Here is a 20179-nt window from a genome sequence, read left to right on the forward strand (position 1 = left end):
CTTTTATCGATCCGAGTCCGGGCGCGCTTTCGTCATTAAGATGCGATTGTTTTGAAAAAAGCAGGAAGTAAAGCTCTCACTGAACACTGGAACCCACCGTAATGATAGGTCTGTGTTTTTTATTCGTAGTCGTTTGGTGCGCGATTACAGACAGCCTTCTCACATGTCATCATATTGCTTAGTTGATCTGTCACGTGCGCAGCTCGGACATTCACGTAACCCCGCTGCGCGCATCAAAAGGTTTTTGCGGAGGCAGATGAAGGTGTGTGGTCGCGCAACTGACGTCTGCACCTTTTGAATCGCACTCAGGCGCGATTGCGCTCACACCACAGCCGTCCGCGCCTGAGCCCAAGTGAACCGCGCTCCGGCCCACCTCTGCAACCCGGGCGCGGCGCAATTAACCAATCCGCGCCCGGGCGCGGAACAGAGCACTCACACTAGTCAAACGAACCAGGCTTTGGGGGTCAAACGCGCCCGAGCGCGGTTTGGTTTGGATAGTGTGAGTGCGCCCTTAGTCCCAGACTCAAATGCATGTTTGTGCTTCCCTTTTATAACAACTTTCCCTTTTTTCTGTCTCAAAATGCACATCAGTAATGTTTTTTGTAAGGTATGTTTTAAATATCCTAAAATAACTAAGGCCTATGGATTAATCTAAGCCCCTCTGTACATGACTGAAAGGCACTGCAAGTTCCTTTAGTAAGAGCATCTACCAAATAAAGAAAGGAAAGTGGAAGATGGAAAACTCAAACAGCAGAACTACCCACACTGTCCTTCAGGAGAAGAAGATTCATGGTCAGGTGTTAACGCACATCAAGTTTGTTTTTCTTTCTCACCACAAGTAGATTGGAGGGAGAAAGACTTAGAGAGGGGGAGAACGAGAGAGAGAGAGAGAGCATAGGAAAAGGTGATGAAAGAAGCCATCTGGCTCAGGAGCTAATGTACATCAACACATTAATCCTCAATCCCAGAGTGATGAGTAGGAGTAAGCGAAAGAGAGAATGGCGACAAAAGCAAGGAAATTTAGACGTGTCTAACACTAATACTGTACGCCTTTCATCTCCAGAGAATTTGATGAACATTAGTTAAAAACCCACAAAGTGATATACAGCAGAGGTGGGTAGTAACGAATTACATTTACTTCGTTACATTTACTTGAGTTAAATTTTTGGGTAACTAGTACTTTTAGAGTAAATTTAAGGATGGGTACTTTTTACTCTTACTCAAGTACATTTCTAATGAAAAAACTGTACTTTTACTTCGCTACATTCGGTGGCGTTACTACGCTACTTTCAAATGGTAATAATTAATAAATATATATTTTTTTAAAGTTTATATGGCTTGTTCGAAAGTCTCGCGAGACGTTAAAGAGTCTGCATGCGTTGCGAGGCAGCGAGGGGTGGATACGTATCACCCTTTAGCGCGCGTAGATGAAAGGAGATGACGGAGGATGACCTATGCAAGCTATCGGAGGCAGATCACGCGTGGCCTCAAGTTTGGTCTATGTTTACACTACAAAAGGTCAAAAAGAATAGTTTCATAATGCGATGTATGCTTTGTGCACCAAAACGAACTGACATCGCAGCATACAGGAATTCAAGCTCCAACATGAAACAACACGGCGGTAAGTGTCACTTATTTTGTGCAGTGCCTTATTATAATATTATTTCACGCACTGTTTTTGTCATATGCGCTCTTGTGCAAGCAATGAGAATTACTCTAACCTTACAAACAACACACGTTCACATCTGCACATTTCCATATCATTTCCTCATAAAACTAAACAAATTGAACAGCATAATGTTAAAGTCTTGCATTAATAATACGGGAGAACCGGGGCAAAAGTAAAGGTCTTTACACACCGGGACGTTTTTCGGGCGCGTCCATCGTCGACGTTCAACGTCTCGTGACTCAAGAACGAGCGCCAATGTGAGTGCGCACACCCACGCGAAAAGCGCGACGCGCAAAAGCGTCATTTTCAGAAAAACGCCTCGGACGCGTTTTTTTGGTTTTACGCGGCGCGTTAAAAGTTGGCCGACCAATGAGATTGGCGCTTTTGTTCACGTGCCTGGCGCTGCTGAAGTTCCAGTAAAACACGACTTGGTGGCGCTCAAGCACAAAATGGTCTTGCGGAGCACGTGGAACAGGTAAACACACAAAGAAGATGCATCGAGGCTGTGGAGGTTTATGAAGGTGTCGGAGTTCCTCACATCATCGACTGAATTTCGAAGGTAACATATATACATTAGAACATTACAATACATAGCTGTGTGGGCCATATGAGATTAAACTTTATTGTCATTACACAAGCACAAGGCAACGAAATGCAGTTAAGGTCTAACCAGAAGTGCAAAAGCAGTATAAAAAGTGCAGGGTATCAATAATAATTGCATAGGTGCAGGATTATGTAATACGATGTAAACACTTACTATGTATGGGTGGTACTATGAACATAAGAAATGTACAAATGGATATGTACATAATAAACTAAACAGAACAGTAGTGAAATTAATATGTAAGTAGTGCATGAATGAATTTGTATTGTAGTCAGTTAATAGTGCAATGGCTTAAGTTATTGTGAATAGTTATTCTAATATTCAGTACACAGGGGTGCAAACGATGCAATTCAAGTAGTCCAGCAGTGCAAATGAACAGGGAGTATGAAATAGACAGTCCAGTAGTGTATTGAACAGACCAGTAGTGCAAATCTACATGTTAACTGTGCAAGTAAGAAAAAATTATTATTGGTGCATTACATTACGATATGTAATACACTGACATTGAACACTTCATTCCATGGCATGTTCCCTGTACACCGTGATATCACATGTTTTGTTGTTTGCACCATAGCCTAGTATTTCATTGTGTGTAACTGGAACCTGTTGTACACAAACGTGGACAATTACACTGCTTCATGTTCAAAGAAAAATATTTGGTTATTATATTCATTGCTTCTTCCTAACCCCAAATAGCTTGGAGAAATCTAAAATGCAAGCCAAACCAAAGGTGGAGTTTTAGGAGGTTAATTTGTGTTCTGTGAATAGGTAACATCTGCTGCATTTGTTCAGCCAGATAAAATACCATGAATCTAAATTACATTTGTAATCAAATATTGACCTCATGGATATCGTGGCATGGCCCTCGGTGTGAAAGATTGTTTCTGATGAAAACTAAATTTATCTTTACAGTGTTCACAGCAATATTTCTGCTAAAATGATGTGAGGAAAAGTGAGGAGGCCCCAGCAAGCACGTCTTCAGGATCATCCAGCACCAGCCGTGACAAGGTCCAATCTTAACAAAAGAAAACAGTCCGAGACGAACCTCTGGAGATGTACCTCTTATCAAAAGATGCTAAAGGGAAAAAATTGAAAGCGAAGCACAGAAGAGAGAAAGAAGAGCACAGAAGGAGCGCTCTGCCAGTTTTGAGTCACACCTATAGATGTTTATTATATACCATTTTATTTACTTATTTTTTTAATGTTTATACATTCAAGAAATACAGTTGAACATGTACATTTCATAGATATGTTTATTTGCACTACAGTTCACTTAGACTTCTATCATTGTGACTTGTTTGCTCTACAGCTCTGCCAGTTCTTGTTCACACAAATTAATGTTTATTATATACCATTTTACTTATGTATTTTAAGTGTTTATACATTTAAGAAATACATTTGAAAATGTCTAATTTCCAAATGTTGATTTGCACTACCGTTCAGTTGCACTACAGTCATTGTGACTTTTCTGGAGTGGACCAACATTTCTGAATCCTGTTTTATTAATTTAAACTGTAATGTCTCTGATTGTTAATGCAAACTGCAGTTCATTCACAAAAATAAATGTTTGATTTAAAAAACTAATTGTAAATAACGTGACATTTTGGCACTATGCATATATTTGTACATCAGTATTGTTGACCTATTGTAATAACTACATACCTAATTATTGCATCATTATATTTATAGGCAACACTTACCAATTTGCAGGAGTATTACAATTTTTGGGCACAACAAAAATGGTGGTTCCTTGTTCTACCCACCCAACCTCTATAAAACGAGTATATTGGTTAAAATGAGAACTTAAATCTTTAGCCAAATCACAAAATACAATACATTTGGCAGGAAATTTGAGAAAATTGTTAACAGAGAAAATGCTTGTAAAAGATTTGTTAAAAGTACACACATCGGATAACCCATTACCTTATATTTTGTGAAAGAGTTTTAATTTTGATATAACGTGTTCTATCAAAAATAGTTAATTTTATCTGGAGATGCTGATATATTAACTAATGATAAAAGAATCGAATCAAATAGATTTCATTTAAAATGTATTCAAGTTCACGGAGATATTGTTTGTACAAAGATTATATATTCAAGAGCCATGTTTGTTTGTTTGCCCGTTAACCAAAAATCGTATATTTATGAATGGTGACTACACGCGAGTGGCTCTCTTCTTCTGTGTGACAAGTGAGTGTCAGAACAGACGCATAACGTCTCGCAGCGCCGCCCCGTGTACCGGCATATATCTGTTTTGTATTAGGCGCCATCTAGTGTCCAGGGAGTGAAATTGCACCTCACTCGGCTCAGCGCCAGTAAAAATCGTTTGGGTGTGAAAGCAGAAAAACGTGACGTTAAACGTCGACGACAAACGCGCACGAAAAACGTCCCGGTGTGTAAAGACCTTAACGCTGGACGAAAGTAACAAAGCGATTTTCTCAGAGGACTGATAACATTTGCATCCCAAACTATGACAGCATCTTTGCAACCTTTGACAGAGCTGACAAATATCGCGTTATTTACTCACCATTTTCCGGGTGTAGATCCAAAAAGGTGTTTTCAACCATAAGTAAATTCCAAAAGCGGTCATTGTTTTCTTATAACGCGTTGTGTGTCTCGTTTCATCAATCTTCAGGTTATTTAGTGCTATAACTAACACATCCTGAAGTTTGACTTCTCAAGAGTTTTTCAAAATAAAAGTAAATCGGGTTTAAATGTGAGGAGATCCTGTCGGGACGAAAGCAACACTTACTTTTGTACCATTTATATTATTCTAATTTTATGTAATTTAATTTTCATAGTGTTCAAACTGTTGAATTTAAGTTTGTACTGTTGGTTGCTTTTGAAACATTTGATAAAACTAAACATTTAAAATGAAAATATAATTTCATTATTTTTTACAAAGATAAATTACAAAATATGTTTGCAGTTACATATTAAAGAGGTCATAGTCATGTATAGTTAATAAAAACAAGTGTAACACGAAAATCTACATTGTTTTGTTGTGTTAAAAAAAACAATTCACCACTTATGTTCAAAGTTAAATTATACTAGTCATTTTACATTTGTTCAAAATTCCACCTGGTATTGATAGTTACTGACCACAGCAAAAATATATCTCTGTCTGAAACATTATCTTTAAAAATTAAAAAAAATGTACTTTTCGCCTATTCTCCCCTACACACATAACCGGACACATTACTTAAATGTAGAAAATACATACGAATAAAAACTGGATTGTATTTTATTTAATTCCTTCCTAAAGAATCTATATACTTATAAAAATAAAAGAATAAAGTATGTTTTTAAAGAAACATGTTTTATATATTATAATAAATGTAGAGTTGATTTGCAAAAACAGATGAGTTCCATTTGAAATTCTAAAATAAGCATTTTATCAAGCTCCTTATGTTCATAAATTGCACATTAATGGCAATGAAAATAACCTATTCATATAAAAACATGATAACAAACAGACACACACATTACTTTTTGCTGACTGTAAGCTTGTTTAAAGGCAGATGCAGCCAAATTTTGTTGTGAACGTGAAAATAAAGACACAGTTAACTGTCAGAAAACAGTCAGTGTGTGTTTAAGATTTTTTTTAATGACACGTTATGTGATGTTGGAGGACTGAGATAGACTGCGTTACTTTAATCTAGGTTTATTAGTATATAAGCAGAACAATGACACTTTTAAGGAGAGGTTTGTGAAAGCCCTCCAAGTAGTCTGAAATTCAGGGATTTTACGCTTCTTTTTAATCAGATTGGAAGTAACGAGTAACTAACTACTTGAGTAGTTTTTTCATCTAATACTTTTTTACTCTTACTCAAGTAAATAATTAGATTGTTACTTTTACTTTTACTTGAGTACATTTTTGTATAAGTACTTGTACTTTTACTTGAGTACAGATTTTGGGTACTCTACCCACCTCTGATATACAGTAAGGTATCTATCTATCTATCTATCTATCTATCTATCTATCTATCTATCTATCTATCTATCTATCTATCTATCTATCTATCTATCTATCTATCTATCTATCTATCTATCTACCTAGAGCAGTGGTCTCCAACATGGGGCCCGTGGGTCTGTGAGTTGCCCGCAAAATCAACAAGTAAAACAAAAAAAGATTGAGTAGACTGACCAAAAAGTAGCCTTCAATATTGTTTTATCCATTGTGGTAGCCTTTGCTCACAAAAAGGTTGGAGACCCCTGATTTAGAGGTTCACAGTCTGGTTATTGTAAAAACTGCTTTACTGTAATGTCAGAAGGACAGCAATCATTTGAAAGCAGTTCAAATATTGCTCCTCAACAGCAGAATAAAAATTGAGTAAATTGAATAAAAAAAGATTTCTTGATCCACAGACTGCAAAACTGAGTTGATCCAACTGCATCTCCAAACTGTAATTATTGTATTTCATATTCACTAACCATAATTACAGCCATAATTCATCCTACTCTCTCTGTTTGAACCTGCATTTATAAGCTTTTCAGTTACTAAGCCAATGAAACCTAAACTGGAAGTTTAAAAATTGCCTATTTAACTGTCTGTTCAATTACTGTGCCCAACACCACATTACCAAACTCTCGTATCTCAGTTTTTTTTTGGATGTGACTTCATGTCAAACTACTTCCTGCTGGGCATCTCTCTGGCAATACACCTGGGTTTAGCCTCCTCTATCTTATCTCCCATTTCTTTATGAGAAGAGAGATCGATAGAGTCGTACTCTATAAAAGTTAGTTTCAAAGCATCCCCCCTTTACTTGGCATGTTGGAGCTGCAGTGAAGCGTGTAATCGTAACACCGTGTCCGCGGCTACAGCGAACTCACAGGCCAAATTGCCTGTGTCATCGCCCATGTCTGGCTGTGAAATAGTGGGCCTGACATCATCACCCCTGATGAAGGCAAGCGTGGTCTTGGAGGGGGTAAGAGTCGAACTAGGTGAGAGTGAAGGGAATGGTGAATCTGCTCAGATCATTATGCTGAATTCCCATGGCGTGCATTTAAAATTATTACCTATGCCTTTTGCCTTTTACATGTTGTTTCCGTTACTTCCTTGTTCTTTTCCTCTGATGTGCCCATCGCCCTCTCTTCATCTTCCCTTGAGTTTGTTTCATGGCCATAAACTGTAGGAGCTTTAATTTTGAGATTGTTTTAACCATCACAATGAATATAAAACTCCAAAAAGCAGTGATCTGTATAAATAGTTAAATTCAAACATACAGGCCAAATATGAATGTTATGACGCTGTTGTTTGTGACTGCTTACACAACTTATTTTGTAGACTGCCAGCAGCTGTGACTGCCAATGACCCCGTGCCTGATGAAGAACGACTTCTTTCCCCTTTTTAAGTCTGTGACACATGAAATATGACTGGGATCATCTGCACCTGATCCACTGGGAGATCACAAGAGTGAAAGAGGCATTAACCATGACCTTGAGTTTCTGATGTGCATGCAAGAGCACTGCCTAACACACACATGCACACGAACAACTTACCATGCATGTGAACACACATGTGTGGTCATATATCTGTTTCAACCCACCTCACCCCTCCAACCTAAAACCTGACCATAAGATTGACCCCTTTCATGAGCCGAATAGCTCGATGAAATAAATAGATTAACCCAATCTATTTATAATCCTTAAGCTGTGTTTATTCTGAAGTAAGATGATTCAGAAAGACACTTCTCAGAATGCTAGTTTAATTTAAGCTGTGTGCCTTGGAGGCCAAATCCATCTGGAGATGTGCGTCAGGTCTCATAACCCAGTGGTCTCGGTTACATTTTGGACCGGCTCAGGCCCTGGCATCCACCCTAAATCCCACCCTCATCACAATACGGGCTCTTCCTGTTAGCATTCTGGCTAAAGTCCAACTTTTTCAGCATGCTCATACATTACTCATTGCTATTGTAAAAATATCTACAGTAAAAATACTTGACTACAATTCATAGTGTCCAAAGAAATATACAAACAATGAAAATATGTAGCTTGTTTAGCGATCAATATGTTGTGTATCAAAGCATACAGATCAACATAAATTCAAATATGGCAGCATATTATTACTACAGTATATCAACTGTAGGCAGACTAAAACAACTTCATATCTTTTGTGATAAACAGCCTACAATTTAGGTATATCCCCACTGCTCTATAAACTAATTTGTGTGACACAAAAAAATCTAATCCACCACATCTGTTTCATCCTATCCCTCCTCTGTCTTCTTTTCTCTTTTGTCAAATCAGCTGTAGACAGCTGCCTTGCATTACCTGGAGGAATTACTAAGAGTTCCCCGGAGAACCAAGACGAGCACTGGTTGTGTGTTGGGTCCGTGTGGTCTTAGCTGTCTCTCTATTGTGATATTTAAAACCTTAACTTTGTGCCTATCCAGAGGTCCAAGAAACTCTACTAACCTAGCAACCTATTTATACTTCCAGAGTTTCCAACAAACTCCGTTTAGGATTATCATAGAAGACGCAATAAGACTATGTAGGAAAATTCATAGCATAGAATTTATTAATTTTTGGCACAAAATCGCAGCGTCCTATCAACCGCATCTCTCACCATCACCCTCTGCAAATTAAACAATTTATAAAAGTAATCTGATGACAGAGCGTCATGGCTGCAGCCTGTATAAGAATGTGTTTCCAAGAAAGTCTGAACACATGTGGACCACCTGGATACAGATGTCCACCCACCTGAAAATACAGCCACTGATCAGAGCAGCAAAAATGGCCTGTGCGCACTCTTTAAAATAAAGGATCCTAAAAGTATTATTTTTGTAAGGCTGTATGGTTTCATAAAGAATCTTTAACAAAAATCATTGTTTTAAAGTTTTGAAGTCTACTTTAACCAAAATATTTTGAAATAAGACATGGAGCAAAACTGTTACAAGAATCTGCTGTGCTGATTTTCAAGCACATTTGTGCTACATCCTTAGGCACCCAAGTATAGGTCACTTCCTCTGGCTCAAAACACTCACTTTTTATCTACTTAAATTAATTCAGATGTATTGTTTTTTGATCCTTTAAGAATATAAAATTAATGGTTTAATTTTCAATTTAAGGAAATAGTCTAAAAGGAAAAATTGACCAGTGTCCAAGTGTTTTAGCACCTGAAGCCTTGTGAGAGTAATAAACGTCAAGGGGATATTTATAGCGTAGTATATGGAGAATGTCCAAATCCCCACTCCGCAATAACGCATATGCATCTGCTAACCACATCAGACTTGCCCTCGCTCTCGCTTTCTCTCCCTCCGACAGCAAGGCAAGCTAATAGAAAAGTGCTCAAGTATCAGCACCTACCGATCTCCCACTGTACACCATTCATTTACACTTTTGCCTTGAACTCAGCGGAAGCATGCGTGACCTCCAGCTCAGGATAAATTTAGTTCAGATTCACCTTTAGGAAAGGGAAGTCAAATAACATTTGATATCCACTTAAGTTTGTTATTGAGATGTGTTGGATGACAAATCAGTGTTATTTGAATAGACAAGTCACACATTAGCCTCTTTCACACAGTAATTCTGGTAAATTACCATGAATTTATCAGTAAATACAAAAATGTGCTGTTCACACATGCAGTGACGTTTGGTCTTTTTACCAGCAAGACATCAATCACACATCAGTATCAAAATACTGGTAAACTCGGAGAGAAAGCGGAAGTTACCAATGGCGCCTAAATCATGGTTGCAATCATAGACTGTAAATAAAGATGGATGACGCGAAACCACTTCCATCCATTGTAATGAACTGAACGTAAAATGTACACCGATGGGCGCTGACACGTTACGCAAAAACGTCAGTTTGGAGCCAGGGCATACGCAGAAGGAATCGTTCGTGGAGCCCGGAGGCAGACCACGTCCCTTGAACATCTCATTTGACTGGCTTGCTAAAATAAGGTAAGTTAAATAAAAATACAACTAACGACTTAAATGTAAAGACACATAATAATACACCATATATTAAAAACTGTATGGCTATTTTATATTTGATTTCAAATGAACAAGTCTATTACAATGTGTTGGACAGCAAAACCAACAATCTTTAGTTCATGCAGTCTGTTTTAACTTACGCTAGGCGTATTATCTTACATGCAATTCACCATTAACATAGCAATTTGCCATAAATCGAACAAGAAGAAGAACAAGAAACAGCTCTGATGATTTGTTGTATACAAACAAACTTAAGCAAACTTTTCGAACTATTCATTAAAAGAATTGTCTGGGACTTAAAGGACAAGTTCGGTATTTTACACTTAAAGCCCTGTTTTCAGATTGTTTATGATGAAAATTAAACGGTTTTGACTGAAATTTCGACATATGCTGCTGGCCCGAGAATTTTCGGGTGTTTGTTGTATCATCTCCCCTCACGACAATGGCTGCATACAGTAGGTGCACTGGAACAATCCTTCCTAAAATGCATTAAACTTTCATTTACAAAGACGTGAAACTCATCGAGTGGTCAGGGGTGTTCACTGATATGCTCACACAAAAATCGCTGCAAAAGATGCTTTCCAACAGGTGTTTTAGCATTCGTTGTAAACTTGTGGACCTATTTTTCCAAACGCCTCACACCTGTATATTCTTCTGTTGAGAGCTTGAATAATAGACACTCCAGCCCAGTTGGTGGCGATAATCCACCTTTGCCAATTGCAAGAATACAAACAATGTTCCCGGTGCGGAGTAATACCGTACATCACAGCACATCTAATACAAGTCAATGGAGTTAAACGATAAAACCTGTTGGAATGCGTATTTTGCAGGGATTTATGTGTGAGCATATCAGTGAACACCCCTGACCACTCGGTGAGTTTCATGTCTTTGTAAATGAAAGTTTAATGCATTTTAGGAAGGACTGTTCCCGTGCACCTATGCAGCCTCTGTGGGGGTGGGAGGTGATACAACAAACACCCGAAAATTCTCGAGCCAGCATCGTGTGTCCAAATTTCAGTCAAAACCGTTGTATTTCATCGTGAACAATCTGAAAACAGGGCTTTAAGTTTAAAATACCGAACTTGTCCTTTAAGTTGGTCAGGTTGTGTTTGTTGTTTTTTGTTCTGGGACAAAGCTTATAAAAATAAGTACATTTAAAAATGAATACATTATACACTAAAGATTGAACACAACACCAGTAATAAAAATAGGCAAAAATACTGGCATTAACTTACGGAGCCCAGCAGGTCACCTCTTGGAGAAAAGAAAACAAGACTGGTCTCTTACCCATGTAGGCGCATGAACTTGTAGTACCTTATGCTGTGTTCCAGACAACTCGGATTTGGGGTATTTCCCAACTTAAAACCACCTGAATTAACTGTTCCAACATTATTTCCAGGTAAAGTTTGGAACAATCCTAAATCCGAGTTGTCTGGAATCCAGCATTATCAGGCGTTTTTTTTACATTCTGATTGGCTGATCTCTACATATAGAAGTCTGTTGCTTCTCATATGTAAAGATTTTAAATATTTTTTCTTTGAATAGTTATTTATTAGTAGTAATACAAGGCACAATTGATGTACATGGGATGGAATTAGGAGAAATGTAGTTTAAATGGTTGATAGCTTCAACAGTCTTGGTTCTTAACAGGAGAATACAAGCAAATATAAGGGAAGATCAAAGTTTTTGTAATATTTTTAATGATTATAGTGTCTGCAGTTAATGGAGTATATTGAGTACACTTGTTTGCATTAAATGCTAAAATGAATCTTATGAACACATTTTTTAACCTCATCATGTTCCATTTTTCTAAAAATAAGATAAAATTATTAATAATAAAATATTACAATTTCACTGATTTCTCACATTACACACAAAACATCTGTTTAAGCAAAATGTACCACTATACAATTCTTACTGCACAACTAATGAAGAACAAGTTAAACTTGATTTAAATAAACTTTTTTAAATTCAACTAGTAATGTGCAATAAAACTGCAAGCTTTGAGAAGCTTAACGTGTTTTCTATGTAACGTAACAGCACATGTCTCCTCAACAAGCCTCATGATTTGAGATAATATCTGGGCCCTAATGTTTATGGGGTAATATGCAGGTTTGCACTATGTTATTAGACCATAAGGACTTTGGTGTGATGAAGTTGTTGGGCTGTGTGGCATAAGTGAGTGTACTAATGGTATTTTTAAAGTTCATCGGTGACCACATCTACTTTTCACAGCCAGCCTGAGCCTATTATTACCTGAGATTGAACATTGTCTGTGTCCCCTTTTCCATATCTAGGGTCCTGAATGTGTTTGGAGAACATGAAGAGCATTTTCAAAAATAACATGTAAAAGAGTAATGAGTGAAAGGGAAACAGCAATATTATGTGTGCAGGAGGGAGAGAGCATGTGTGGGTTTCTGTCCATATAAATCATTTCAGCACAGCTGCAACCTGCTCCCCGATCCATCCGAAGATAAGCCTTCTCAAATCTCCCTCCGACATCATCTGGCTCTTCACTGACTTCTCAGGTTCGTTTGTGAGCGTGTGTGTATTACTGCAACTGGCATTAAATATAAATATAATAAATTTTATTTAATGTGCTCCCCATATAAGTATTGTTGATAATTTCATGTTTACAAATTATTACATATAACCTTTCTGGCACACACAAATAAAAAAATTAAGAACATTTCTGTAGCCAGCTGTGTTCCCAATAAAAATCATCTTTTTGATGCAATGTCCGGCTTTATCACCTATGCCTCATAAAGGCTTGGTATTTTTTGCAATGGTACAGAGGAAAGTGTGAATTTTAGGAAAGACTGAAATTGTTTTATCCATATGTAAAGGGCATGTGGGTGGACAGGGTGCATTTAGCAGGGGGGATTGAGAGAGTTCAGGGAGTAAGAAGAGAAGAAAACAGCAGATGGAGTTTGGATCAGACTTCCAGCGACTTGGCAGTCAGATTTCATAGTTTGCACGTATAGAGTGATTCTCTCGTTCTGTCATACAGACACACATACAAACACAAATGCCTGCCTTAACACATGGCACACACATAAAGTACAAATAATGTACTTACACTTTTTTTAAAAGTATTCAAATTATTTGTGCATACGCTGTTTAAACGTATTGGAACACAAATACAAGAAGACAAAATTTGTTACATACCTTAAGTCATATACACACATTTAATTTAATATATATAAACATAAGTTTTATTATTATACTATACTAACATAAGTTCTAATTATAGAAGTGTGAAAACAATAATATTTCAGGAATGAATACATTGTTCCCACATTCAGAAACCTTTCAAGATAAAATGCTATTTAAAGATTTTTTTTAGCAGATACATGGCTTAAGCAGGGCAACAGAGTGTGGTTATTGGAGTCTGGCCTTTTGCATGGGCAATATAATGTAATAAGGCTCCATTAGCCATTACTCTTCCCAGTAGAGATACTTTATGCTTAATGTGCTGAAGACATCTACCCACATCCAGAATTCACACCTAAGGTGACACGCCAAATAAACTTTATTTTATTTTAGTTTAGTTCGGTTTGTTCAACTTTATCTCGTAGTAGAAAAAGTAACAACTTTAACATTTATGTAATGCAAACATGCAGCCCATTTGCATACATATATAGGACATATATAAACTCAAGAATGGAGCCGATCAGCACAGTTTTAAGGCTTATCACCTTGCATTTTAACCCTGTGTGATCAGAGCTATTTAGTCCATTACCACAGGTGCTTGGTTGTATGATGGGTGTGAGATGCCGGGAAGGTCTGAGCAGCTGAGAACAGAACCAGCAATCTTCAGTTGGGTCTGGAATAGCAGTGTTAACAATCTACTGAGTAAAGTGATGCAACCTCCAAGCCGGCTGATGTCATTTCATCATATGACTTCAGGAATATAACACCACAACAACAAAACGTTTTTACGCAACAATATCTTGTTTTTATCATGGACTATATTCTGGACTGAATATGTTTCAAAATTGTATTGAGTTTAGACCGAAATTCATTTAATTCATGAGGACCCTAAATGTATTTATACACTGAAAAAATGGTTCATTCAATTTACTCATTTTTTTTAAGGTAAGTGGTTGCAATCAATTTATTTAAGCTACATTTAAAGAAACTTTTTTTATTTTACTATTTTATTTAATTTTTGTTTAAATGTAGCTTAAATAAATTGATTGCAACCACTTACATTAAAAAATTGAGTAAATCGAATGAATAATTTTTTTCAGTGTATCAATACCAAAGACATACCAATTAAAAGTTAATCTTCATTTTATTCACAAATTTCAAATTGCATTTAGACAGATATGTGACCCAGTATGTAAAAACCCACCAGTCATTTTTTTGATGTACTGTTTTCTACATAACACCATCATGTAAAGATGGCATCAGTGTCAATGATGGAAATGAGATGCAGACACCTACAGGGTCAGTTCCTTTCAATGGCAATTTCAACTGTCTGGGACTCTAATAGGCCTTCGGAACAAAATTAAATAACATGTCAAATGTGATGTACAACAAGGACCAGGAGAAAGAGCAGAATAGACTGCGACTTTATCCATTAGCCATAAAATAACCGTAAATTATACTATTGAATAATTATTGGTTGAGTTTTTATTATTGCCTGATTGGTTGAGAATTTTTTCTGCAAAGCACACACCTGACCTGTCAAATGTCTTAAAATAACCACTAAAGCAATGTTTGTGGTTACTGTGGTATAAGACAAATAATTTACTCCAGTCCTAATTATTTGAAAATAGACGCGCAATGTAATGGGTGTGCATTATTTGCTTTGTGTCGTATCACATTACCACCTTGGGTGTGCATTATTTTTCAATTATTACTTACAGTGGTTCCCAACTTTTTTTCACTTCAAGTCCCCCTATTGTTGCTCACAACAATATTTGAAGGCCCCCCACTACCTCAAATTTTTTCCTACATAAAATTAAATAAAACTGAATAGAATAGAAATAATGACTTGACAGATATATATTCACTACTAAAATGGCCAAAAAATAAGAAACATCTTGATTTTTGATTGTTTTAGCCTTTTTTAATTTTGTCCAAATTGTAAAAATTTTAAGCAGATTTTTTCCCCAATTGGTTTGTTCCGAACAGAAACAGTATTTTAACGTTTCCAGTATTTTAAATTGACGTTCCTGAACTGGTTAGAACAAAAAAATAAAGTTCCCGAACCGGTTAATAACGTTCCATGTCAGCTGTGGGACATACAAATAAGTAGGCTGATCATTAGGACATTAAACTTAAATTATTAGTCTACAAAATGTGAAACACGTGCAAATTATCAACTTTCACCCTATTTAAATTTGCGTATTAATCCACGAATCGCAAGTGAGCCGAACCGTGGGTCGTGATCGGTTACGGATCAACTGTGATCCGTTACACCACTTATTAGTATTAAAAAAAACAAACATCTTGAGATACTTGGTAGCCTACAATACTTAACTCTTATTAGAGACCTAGGCTTAAGGCTACTTGCTGGTGGCAAGCTTCTCATTTCTCAGATGAGTCAATGACGACCGTAAGTGAACTTCACTGAGTTTTGCACAGAAATCTTGTCGAAGAACGAAAAAAATACCCTTGGAATCCACAAATAACAATAATACTAGAAACAATAAAAAAAAGCAAAATCATAAAATGGAAAAAACACCTAATTAGAAATGCATACATGGCCAGCAACTAAACATTAAAGGTTTTATTCGTTTTTGAGGTATGACCTGCAGGTGCTCTGAAACATCAAAGGATATTCAATTTTGGGGTTCATTTAAGCCTTCACGCGTATTCTAATACATCCCAGATTGAAGATTCATCTACTATCCTCTTAAAATAAAAAAGAGTTAAGCTATTTTCAAGAATGTTTTGCAAATGCTTCATCTACTTGCTAGGAGACTGTAGGATAGCAGCGTTTGCTGTAAAGCCAAACACACATGGGCTTACACCATAGAGTCATGCCTTTCATTTGGATGGCTCTTCATTTATTAAAATGATTATTTGTTTCACAGATGGCCGCAGTTTGTATGTGTCCCTAATATTTCATCCAGCCCACAGAAGAATTAATTTACTTTTCAAAAATGAGAAAAGCAGGATGACTTATAAAAGGTTTTCAACCTCACACAAACCATACTACAGTAAGTCTCTCACCACAAATAAAAATAATGCTGAAGAACAAAGCTCAAAGACACAATAAAAGATTGAAATACAATAAGAAACCTCAAAGAATCAGTCTCTAAATTGGAATTATAATACTTTAAATGATATAGCAGACTGTACATCCAACCACGTGACGTGTTATATATCAAAGTTACTTATATAATAAAGTGTATTTCTATAGTACAGGCCTCAGATGGTTGGATGCCAGAAACTGGACACCAAAACCAAAATCTTATTAAAGGCTTTTAGTTGTAAAGGTTCATGACCAAAAGAAAGGATCAATTTTATATATAATAGATGGATTTCATCTTTTATTATACTAAATGTTGAACTTACTTACATTGTACAAAAAAGCACAGACAAGGCTTACACTATGGATATTACACAAGCTTTTGAAAGTGCTTTTATATTCAGTGCCAGCAGAGGGAGATTTGAGTTTTTCTTTCACAGGAGACAAGCTTGCTGAAGCTTGCAAGCATAGCTTTACACACTTTTTTATTCTGATTTGCTGAAATAAATATGAATATGCTCATTTTTAGTCTCACTTAATAAAAATACAAGTTGGGCATATCTGAAATCCAGGCTAATGTCTCATATTCTAATTATGAGATTAGCAGCATCAAAGTTTGATCTCAACCATTAATTTCATTATGATTTCAATATCTAACATGATCTTACTAAGTCAATATTAAAGATATGAAAGTTATATTTTTTATATTTATATGCTTTACATTATGTAAGATTGTGTTATGTAGAAAACAGGTTTGGTTCTCACAGGCAGTGTCATATATTACAGTACTATACAGTACTATTACAGTAATATATTTAAACAAGTTTCTCAATTAAGCAAACAGCAATTATTTAAGTAACCTAAACATCCAAAAATAAAGTAATCATTTTTTTATGCATGATTTTTACATAAAAACAACACGTTGTTTGATTTACTCTAACAACAAAGTGGAGGCCCGCTTGCAAGGAAATCCAGTATTTTAACCTTTTGTGGTCATTTTTACCTATTTAATTCATTTAAAACAAGGCTTTACTTTTCACAGCATACGCATGTTCAAAAGCACAGGCAAATTCGAAAGAAACACTACCAAGTCAGTACTTGGTACTAATGATGTAGAAAAGCTCATGGAGTGCTGAATGTTTGGTATACCTTTTGCGGACTGAGATCTGTGAATGCTGCAGGGGTGCGTTTCCCAAAAGCATCATTAGCCAACGAAACATCGTAAGTTCCACCTTTACGAACATCGTTCAGCAATTTGGTGTTTCACGAAAGCATCGTTCAAACGAACATTCGCACACTGCATCGCTAACTTGTGTCGTTGGAACGACTCTTGACCTGTCGTTAGAAGCATCGTTCCTTGTTATCATATGTAGACTTATGTTGATCATGCTTTTGAACAAAATAAGCAAAAAACATGTAGTACAGTCTATATCCATCATTCGATATATATTACAATTTTATTTTACATCTTTAAATTTGGAAACAGAATGAAAGCCCTGCATTTGAAAACTGTGCATGTGCGCAGACCTACAAGCTTTAAGACCCTGGGGAATCCCTGGGAGGAGTGACGTAAGAGGGAACTTGCACGTGAATTAAATATCTTGAAAATAAACAATAGATAACTAAATCACGATAACAAAGTCCTCCGATGCAATTTATGTTATTTACCGCAATAATCTGACATTAAATCAATTTGCACAGATAAATTTGTACTTCACCTCCCACGTGACATCATCAACTATGTTGTTTAACCAACATCATTCAAACGACGAATGTGCGACAAAGTTACTATGCTTTCGGGAAACAGTTGTGACAAGGTAGTTCGTTTCTCCAATGATGCATCGTACTATGGTCGTTCAGCAACGAGTTATGTTGTTGTTTGGGAAACGCACCCCAGATGAGTTTGGCAAGGTCAGTTCAGATCACACAGTGCCCTCGTGGTCTCTGTGGAATGGATCTCCAGGGTAAATCCGCTGTGATTCTATGAAACCTGTCAATCACAGAAAAAGAGAACATCTTAGCTCATCTTCTGGGGACTCTTAAAATCTGTAGGATGTAGAAGCATCACATTGAGCTGATGCAGTGATATTCTGACAGTGTAGCAAGATTATAATCTTACAATATTACACTGACATTGTGAAAACATTTGCACGCCATCCCATCTAGAAAGATAAAACAAGTGATAAGCCTTCAAACTTTCCTGGTGACTTGCTGATGATCAGGCACCTCCTTTTAATAGCTCAGCTATATGGTGTTCATAGCCTTTAAGCACATAAAAAGATAATGTAATATAATGTAAAATGTTAATGTAAAAAAATTATTGGACTATTGAGCATATAAGTCTGCACCCTTCTTTAAGCCTTACTAAGGAATAGTGTTGAATCAGGAATATCCAAGGGCATCCCAAAAAGTCAGAGGCCAACTCCTGACCTCATTGTGAGCTGAGAAAATGCTTTTGAAGAGGTGAGATAGAGAGAGGGACACCAAGAAGATTGAATTTAGTTTTTCCATCAGAAGGGGTTAGCGGATTAGCCTTCCCCAGCCCACCACTTCTGTATCGCCCCTCGTCTTCTTATTTTTCGCTCTACCCACCCGTGTGATAGAGTACAGTGCAGCTGTCCCATTTCCCTCTAATTTTTCTCTGTCAAATTTCAACCTATAATTAGCAGAAAGGACCGCTGTGACTTCTCATGAATGTGTGTGTGCATGCGTGCGCGTGTGTGTGCTGTCCAGAACTAATAAACTAATCCCCTCCTCCTGGACATCGCTGGGCTGACAGGTTCACAAGTGTACACTCAGCATGGTGCTGTTCCTCAACCTTACTACATATCCCCCTAAAGCCCCATACAGTGTACCTTAACAGTCAGCCCCAAAGACACCCTGATCAGAATCTGATCAGTCATAGGTCTATCATGTGACACTAACACTGATTGATTAATAGCTTCATAAACTGGAGTTGCAATCTGTGCTAAATTGAAGAAGAGTTTTTTTATTATGCAATAAAGCCACAAATTAAATAATCGTGTAATACTTTAAGTGTTGGATGATATTAAGGTACGCTTGTAACCAGTTGGTCAGACAAACCTGTAGTTTATAATTGCCATAGGTTTTATTGTGACTTTGATGTAGCAACCTGATGATAGGTTAACATTTAAAAGTTGTACACTACTCATCAAAGTTTACTCGACAAAAATGTTATTCATGATCACAAAACCTTTTAATCTGAAGGTGTATGTTTTTTACAAGATTTTATATGAATACTGTCACGGAGTGACTTTCTGAAGGGCGGAACCGAAAGTGGTGGAGAGAAGTTCCGCCCGGACTCCGATTCTCAAACACCAGTCACTTCAGTCACTCCGGCTGAATCCCAAACCGCCTACTTCCATACTATATAGTACGCAAAGTAGCGCTTTTTACATACTATATAGTATGGAAGTATGCGGTTTGGGATTCAGCCTCCAACTCCATGGCAACCCAAATCGGGTTTTATTAGCAACAGGTGTGGAAAAGAGTGTGGCGATGCATGATTGGGCAATTGCATGAAGAGGAGGCACATAAATAGGGTAGTGAGAAACCGGAAAGGCGCGGTTCATCTGGGGCAAACTTATTTCCGCCAGAGGTGGACGAAATTCATTGCCTTCTAAGGAGTTGGAAGGCCCGGTTGATCCAGCTATCGCATGGAAGTGAGCGGAAAGAGGACGGGGCTGAAGGAGACGAACGGAAGAGCAGTTTTATTCTAGCCAATACAGCGAGCGAGTTGGAG

Source organism: Misgurnus anguillicaudatus, chromosome 17 (genome assembly GCF_027580225.2).
Source record: "Misgurnus anguillicaudatus chromosome 17, ASM2758022v2, whole genome shotgun sequence".
In the NCBI taxonomy this organism is placed as follows: Eukaryota; Metazoa; Chordata; class Actinopteri; order Cypriniformes; family Cobitidae; genus Misgurnus; species Misgurnus anguillicaudatus.